This window comes from Malania oleifera, chromosome 4 (assembly GCF_029873635.1).
Source record: "Malania oleifera isolate guangnan ecotype guangnan chromosome 4, ASM2987363v1, whole genome shotgun sequence".
Classification (NCBI taxonomy): domain Eukaryota; kingdom Viridiplantae; phylum Streptophyta; class Magnoliopsida; order Santalales; family Ximeniaceae; genus Malania; species Malania oleifera.
In genome coordinates, this window is record NC_080420.1 from 88,343,707 (window position 1) to 88,352,501 (window position 8,795).

Sequence of the window (8,795 nt, forward strand, 5' to 3'; positions counted from 1 at the left end):
TCATATTGTGTATTCCAGTGTTGGACACTTTCAACTAAGTAATCAAAGAGTGATAGTGCCCCATCTGGTTCCGTGCTGAAGAGTTCTCTATTGCACATAGTCTGGACAAATTGTTTGCAATCACGAGTAAGAGCTGTATCGAAATAATTGACTAACTTTCATTATTCAAACCCGTGATGTGGACAAATATTTATCAGATCATTGAGCCTCGCCCAGCAAGCCCAAAAAGTCTTGTCATCCTTTTGCATAAACTAAATGATCTGTTCTTACAAAAATTGAATTCTTTGTGAGGGACAAAACTTATATAGAAATTCATGTTCCATATCAGTCCAATTAGAGATAGAGTGAGACCTCAAAGAATTAAACCACATCTCCGCCTTATCCTTCAAAGAGTCTGGAAATAAACGAAATTTAGTAAATTCATCAATTCCAGCTCAGATAATAAAAGTATTGCAAATCAACTCAAAATCTGCCAGGTGATGATAAGGACACTCAGATTCTATCCCGTGGAACTGAGGTATTACTAACATCGGTTCATACTTAATCAGGAAACTAAATGCATCATTAGGTAAAGCAATGTAAGACGGTGCAGTGATTTGCGTGGTCTGCAAAAAATTCATGAGTGTGCGCAATGCAGATGCAGCCATATTTTTATTTTATTTTTTTTTCAAATTTTTTTTTCTCTTTTTTTTTTTCATGAAGAAAAGCAAAATAAAAGGAAAAAACACTAGTTTGAAACTAAATTTGGCATTCCCCTGCAACGGTGTCAAAAACTTGACTCACTCTAAAAGAGAGCAACTCAAAAACTATCCCAAGTATAGGAGTTCAGTCATGTAATAATTAGCCCAAAGGTCAGATTGTCTTTTTAGAGAATGTAATTTAATTCCAAACTTTGTGCAACCCCAAAAAAATTAAGAAAAGAAAAGTTTACTGAACACAATTCAGATTTGGGTTCCTAAAATTTTTGAGATTTTGTGATGAAATTAAAACGTGAAATTTAATTTATGAACCTAATACGCACTAAATTAATGACAACAAACGGGAAACAAACATAATGAAATAGATGAAGACAAAATTAAATACCAAACACAATCCTACATTTAATCATTTAGACAAGAAATAAATCCCACATTTGAAACTTTGAACAAAATCCTAAAAATGAAAAATTTATTAAGCGAGTGAAGCATTCAACCATAAATTCATCAATTAACTACTAATTTAAATTTGAATTTAACACAATCAAGAAACCAAAATTAATTCCAACAAAAATATTGAAAACTGACTTAAAAAATAATCCAAATAGAATTTAAGCTTCAACAATGAAAAATGGAATAATAAAAATTCTAATAGAAACTTTAAACAAAACTGAAAGTATTAATAATCTCAACTTTAAATTGAAGAAAAAAAAAATCTTGACAATAAAAATAAATCTAACATTAAACTAAGAAAAGAGAGAAGAAGAGAGAGATAAGAGAGGGGGCGGGGAAGAGAGAGAGAGAGAGGGAGAGAGTAGAGAGAGCAAGAAGACAAGTCGCGGAGAAGCCTCCCTTGCTGCTGTGCGGCGCCTCCTCTAGCCCCCGAAAAGGAAAAGAAACCCTACCCCCAATCCAAAAGAAATAATAAACTAAAAAGCCCCCCTTTGTTGACTTTTCAACTTTGCTTTACATTCGATGCCTTCCAAAACCTTGACTTTTCAAAATTGCCATGGAGAAGGAGAGGCCCAGCGCACGGCTCCAGTGCCTCTTTGCATGGCCTCCCATATGGTCACATCATAGGCCTTACACATGGAAGAGAGAGAGAGAGAGAGAGGGAGAGAGTAGAGAGAGCAAGAAGACAAGTCATGGAGAAGCCTCCCTTGCTGCTGTGCGGCGCCTCCTCTAGCCCCCGAAAAGGAAAAGAAACCCTACCCCCAATCCTAAAGAAATAATAAACTAAAAAGCCCCCATTTGTTGACTTTTCAACTTTGCTTTACATTTAATGCCTTCCAAAACCTTAACTTTTCAAAATTGCCATGGAGAAGGAGAGGCCCAACGCACGGCTCCAGTGCCTCTTTTCATGGCCTCCCATATGGTCACATCATAGGCCTTACACATGGACTTTTTCTTTTAATTCAAAATCATATGGTCTGCCTTGCACTTTCAATCTCGATTTTGATCTTCTTATAGCCCGTATCTTTCAAAACTCACAACATTAAAGTTGTAGAAAATTTTCTTGACTTTCCATATCATCATGAATTATCTCAATCGGAGCTTGGATGAGAAGGTTATGTCCGGATTACAAAACAATGGTGAAATAGTCCATCGTATGGTAACTTCACGTTCGATTTCAACCTTGATGTAGTCAGCATCTCTCAAAGGCAAAACATGAAAATTGTAGAGCATTTTCTTAGATTTTTACAACATCTTGAATTATCTGAATCAAAAGTTAGATGAGAGAGTTATGCACAAATTACGAAACAGTGTCGAAACTGTCCACAATCACCCAATTAGCTTCGTTTTGCGCTCAACACCTCTATTTGCATCATTTTATTCTTTATCTTCCATGAACCCCACATACACGACTCTTTCAATGAAAATCTACGGCCTTCACATGCACGGTTCACTTTACATGCATGACCCGGTTTCTCTCACGCATGACTCGCATACATTTTAATTTCAACTCTAATGTCCAAAAAACATGTTGGAATAATAAGATACCAAAAATCCATAAATTATTGAATAGAAACCCAAATATTATAAATTGAGTTCACTGTTAAAATATTGAATAGAATTTGACATTTAATTAAAATTATAATCTTTAATGCATGAATTTAAACGCCTAATTACGCAACTTTGACGCGTAATCAGCTCTTATACTTTGTTTTTCTTAAGCAAAGGAGGAAGAAGGAAAAACATGAAAGGATAGCACAACAGGAGATTGTCGACGAATGCCCTATATTCGTTGACAAGAGGACAGTAAAGATTTGTTGACGAAGGTTCTGAAATCGTCGACAAAAAAATACTGAGAGCAGGAAAATCTCAGACTTCTAGACTCGTCACCGAAAGCATGTTATCATCGATGAGTAGTCTTCTATGGATCGTCGAAGAAGCCTTGAACTTGTCAACGAAAGGCGCCTAAACTGCGAGTAGTTTTTCTGAATTTTGAATTTTTTGAACGTTGGGTGGTTGGGTAAATAGAGGGAAACCTTCGAGGAACTTTTATATATGTTATTCATGACATATATTGAAGTAGTGAGTGATCATTTTGAGAAGTGTATTGTGTACATTGTGATTTCATAGTGAAGTTTGTGTGTCATTACTTCCTTGGATGTAAGCTTTGCTGAGCCACGTAAAATTTGCTGTTATTCTTATTCTGGTTGTGTTTGCATTTACTTGTTATTTATTCTGCTGTGCATTCTATTTATTCAATCCATATCACAACATAATATATATGACATATGTTGTAACTTTGAAATGTTCATATATTTGAACAAGAAGATTGTGAAAAATACGGCCGCTTGCTCCCATGGATGTAGACATTGCTGAATCACGTAATTTTTCATCCTATTGTTTTATTACTTTCATAAAATCAGCGTGATTGTGCTTTTAGTATAATTCACTTTTGAGTGTTGCACTATGATATCATTTATTTTCGCTGCACATTAATTTGCACAACATTCTTATGGAGAGTGAATCCAAAGCTTGAAGAAATTGTTGGAGAATTGAGCTATATAATTCAAAGGCTTTTGGAGTCGGAATTTGGGGTTTTGTAGACACAATCAAAGGAGAGCAAGAAGACTAAAGGAGTTGAAGATCGAAGGTTGGTTTGGATTTATTTTTTGTTTTCATATATAGCCATACAAAAACAAAAAAAAAAAATTGAAATTGACCTGTTGATCTGACCCATCAATCAAAATTCAACCCACTAAGCTATATTCAACCCATCATTCATGATTCGACTAGATTTGGAAAAGCAGATTGGGTTAGATAATTCGTGGCAAATTAGGCGGATTATCGGGTGAAGAAATCATAATCCATATTCGACTCATTTAGGTGGCGGATTAGGCGGATTCAGATCAGATAAATCATGCATGCTCAAGTATAATTTTATTATTATTTTATTAATAATTTATTTTGTGTTAGAATAATTTAAGTTGTATACTTGCGATTAGTTTGTATATTACCTTTTATAGTAACTATATCAATCATTCAATTATTTCTACTAATTAATAACTACTGATTCATGCAAGTAAACTGTAAGTATTAAAACATAATAAAATAGTTTGAATCCAACTCAAAATAGAAACTCATACCATGTGGCTCATATGAGTCTCTCTAAAATCTAAACATCACATATGTTCTTAATGCATTATTTAAAAACAACTATTTTCAAATGGTGTGAATCTCTGCAAAATAAAACTTTAAATTTTTTTTTAAAAAAAAATCTCAATATCCCTCAAACAATTTCAAAATCACTTGAATGCGAATCTCTCTAATCAGAACAAGCCTTCCTCACAATCCAACCTCCCTCGATCTCATGATCATTTGCAGTCTAATCCTCACCATAACCTATCAATAACACTGAAACACCACGCACACTGAAATTAACTTCGAAACCGTACAAAATTCAAAAAAATTATTCAAGATCTAGCACTGATCGAGACCAATTACGTTGACTGGAGGATCAGTAGGTGGCGACATCTCCAGCCGGTCATCCAATCTCGTTGTCTCATTGACAGAATTCAACATTTTAGGTGACAATTTTTTCGAAATTGAAGTGGAAACGTCGATGTTCGCATCTGCAATGTTCGGATTGATCGACGGAGTGTTTTCGATGTCGGATATCGATTGTGCACGTACTGAGTTTGATTTACTCTTATACTTTTTGGGAAGGAGATTACGTAATGAAGAGGCCGAAATGCTTCCCATGAATTGATTCTCAGAAATCTCTGCGTTTGATTTCATCTTTAGAGAGACAAGAGAGAGAGAGTTCAAAACTTAAACAGTAGTAGTGGTGAAGAAAGAGAAGAAAGAGTGATTGGGCAAGGGCTGAATGGCTGGGCGAGGGTCGAGACGCCGAGTGGTCTGTCGTCTGCGTGGCTGGTGAGCGACTGGGCGAGGGCCGAGACGCCGAGTGGTCTGCCGTGTGCCAAGTTGGTGAGCAACTCCAGCGACTTGAGCTCTGGCATTGGTAGTGTGGGAATCGTGGGAGTGGTATACTGGGAGTGTCAGATGTGGCTGATCCTGCACAACTGCGAAAATGAAATATTGAAAATTTGAAACTCTAATCTGTGCTATGATTGAGCGACTGGGCCTAGCCTAGAAGTGGGAGGGGCTAAGGGGGGCATGGGCGTGAGGGTTGTATGGCGTGTGGGCACGGAGCCCTTGGGCAGTTGGACATTTATGGGTTAATTAGTAATTGGGTTTTGAGGCGGATATAAAATAGAAATTCATATTTGATTCATTTAACAAACATTTAAATATAAATCATATTTCACTCATTTAACAAGCGTTTAAATATAAATCGGATAAAACGGATTTGTTGTGATTCTAATTAACAGATTTTTATTCATTTTATTAGGTCCATATCCGACCCACTGCAATGGATCCAACACTTTGACCCATAACCCATGACCTGAATATTCTAGACCCAGGTTCAATTTAGACCAGGGTCCATTGTCTAATGATTCATGATAGCCAGCTCAATATCCAAGCTATACTGGGTCCAGCTTAATAAGCTTCAACCCAAAATCTACATCCCATTTTTTTTTTTTTAATTCCACAGCCTAGGCCTAAAGCCCAATTCCATTTAGACTCAACCTAGACCACACCCAAAATTTTGGTGGATACGAACCCATTTTCACAGCCCAAATTCTAATGGCCCAATTGGACCTCCATTCCCACTAAACCCAACCGAATGAACAAGTTTGTTTTCTGAACAGATGGTTTTTTTTAGTTTTTAATTGATTTTTAATTTTTTAAAATTGGAAAATATATTTTTTAAAACAAAAAAATATTAGGAAAAGATCAGGAAAAATATGTTAAAAATCAAAAAAATATTTGAGTTAGTTTGGCTCAAATTAAAAAAAAAAATGAAATATAAAAAAATAATGAGAAGTGTAATGCCCCAGAAGATAATATGAATAGAAGTGTAAAAAAAAAAAAAAATAAAAATAAAATAAAATAGAATAAAATAAATTTTGAAAAATTAACATTAAAATTAATAAAATTAAATATTTATTATTAATTTAATAATAAAATATAATATATTAATATAATATATATAATATATAAAGATGAAGGATCCTGAGGCACACAACTCACAAAGAGATTGTTTTTCTCTTTCCGTTTCTCACTCCTCGTCTCCTCTCCCTCTCTTCTCGATATTTTCGGTCAAATGGGTGTCGATTGAAAATCAGAAAATATTGTTACACTTTATTCTCCACCATCAACATTTCTATTGGAGCGAATTTGTCATAGGAGCGACGCAGACATATTTCCTAGGAAAAGGTAAATTCTCACTCTTATCTCAATTTTTCATAAATTTTAAGTCAAATTGACGATCGGACAGTACCACGAGAATTTAGGGATAATTCTCTACAAGTCTAGTAGAGCGGATTTCTCGTGGACTCATTGCAGGCATAGCCCAAAAATTAGAATAAAGAGGTTATTTAGGGATTAATTGTTATTTAATTAATGTGGATTTGGAAATGTTAGAATATTGAGCATTCTAGGATTGAACTAGGGTTATTGAATTTAGGGCTTGGGTGAGCATCACGGGTATAATTTCAAGATTCCTGTAGGCGTAGTTCAGGAAATCAAGTAAGGGGAATAAATTATTGCAGTTATTTTTGAAAATGCTGAATTAATTATTTTTTTGAAAATGGAATATGATGAGTTACCTGAAAAATTAGTATATTGTGAGTATTAGACAAAAGTTGTGTGACATATGACGTATATTGAACATGTGAAATATAGTGATGGGTAATTTTTGAGAAAATAATGAAATGATAATTATTGATATGTTAATGGAAAATGATGAAATGTGGAATTTATATGTGAATATAAATGATTTTTATGAAAATGAGAATGAGAATGTGTGAACTACTGATATGCGTATTTTGAGAAATATTGTGTCACACCTTGAACCCGCAGGTGGGTCCCAGGTGTGAATTTGAGTAACCAAACCTGTCTCCGTATCAATTTAAATGTACATGATACAATACAAATAGAGGGTTCGACCCTGTGGGGTGAACGGATGCCCACATACATACATACAAACATCCATACTCATCCAAATTATGCAGCGGAATACGGTCTTTTGTACATAACAGTATCATACCAGAGTTTATACAAGTTAGGATATACATTCCCATGATACAAAACATACCCCAGGTGTCTACAAAAACCATCTCGACAACCTGGATACCAAAACTCGTACATAATAGGTATTAGCAGTAGCTAACGACTCCCCCTCCTTCCAGATGCTAGGAGGCTAATTACGCCTACAAGAAGGACCTGAAAAACATTGTACGTACATTCGGGGTGAGACACCTCTCAGTAAGAAAGAAAGCAAGTTACATCAGTGTGTGTCATACCAGTGTTATTTTACATACTTCATAACACTATAAAATACGATACAGTTCGAAACATTCCCGTACAGTTTCATACAATTACAAACAGTTCCAGTATTTTCACAAAAACCATTCCAGTACATACGTTACCCAAAACATACGGTCAGTGTTGTCACATTAGTTCGCAACTACACAAGGTCACCTCGTCTCATAGCGATTACATTGCTATATACGCAACTACGCTGCGACGACCGAGACCCAATAGTGATTACATTGCTCCATACGCAACTACACAAGGTCACCTCGTCTCACAACGATTACATGGCTAGACACGCAACTACGCTGCGACGACCGAGGCCCACAGTGATTACATTGCTCCATACGCAACTACACAAGGTCCCCTCATCTCATAGTGATAACATTGCTACACACGCAACTACGAAGCGACGACTCAGGCCCACAGTGATTACATTGCCACATACGCAACTACACAAGGTCACCTAGTCTCACCACGATTACATTGCCACATGCACAACTACGTTGTGACAACCTAGGCCCACAGTGCTTACATTGCTACATACGGTGTAGAACACACCCTTCGGTGACCAACCGAATCATACTAGTGATATTTCACACCCCGGATATAGAACTGACCACTTTCGCTCATGGTAGTTAACCGATACATTGCTGTTTCACAAATCCCTGGAATCATTTTGGAACTCACGTTCCTATACATTTCAGCGTATGGTAATTAGCCGCCACATAGCTGTTTTACAAATACCTGGAACAAATACATACACCTATACATACCACACTTATTTGGTTTACGGAAAATCACATCAATTACAATTTCAAGTATACAGTTATACAAATATGAATTACGGTCACCTCAATAGTACAATTTTAACATAACCAACAGTTTCAGAAACAAAGTAGAGGTGATACCCGAAATCCCCAAATTTTCCCAAAAACTGTAACCTAAAAATCCTGTATTTTACCTGATAGATTTCCCTAAATAAGTAGCCAAAATATACAAACGATCGTAGCCTACAAGCTTACCGATCCTGATTTCGAAAATGAACTGATATAAACTGAATCCCTTTACCTTAACCCAAATTCCTACTACGAACTCTACGGTCCCCAAAACTATGAACCGAGACTCCAAAACCTACAAACCACAGTACAGTACATGCTTACAATCCGTACTACTACACATATACTGAATCAGAAACAAAAACGAAGC

General features: G+C 35.9%; 1 long non-coding RNA gene across 1 annotated transcript; it reads right to left on the reverse strand.

The window, feature by feature from the left end:
• Positions 1-4,432: 4,432 nt before the first annotated feature.
• LOC131153508 (uncharacterized) lies at positions 4,433-5,253 on the reverse strand. The gene is made up of 2 exons (XR_009136251.1): positions 4,650-5,253; positions 4,433-4,559 (listed from the first exon to the last, which is right to left on the reverse strand). It is a non-coding gene; the product is annotated as an uncharacterized LOC131153508 (long non-coding RNA).
• Between the last annotated feature and the right edge of the window lie 3,542 nt (positions 5,254-8,795).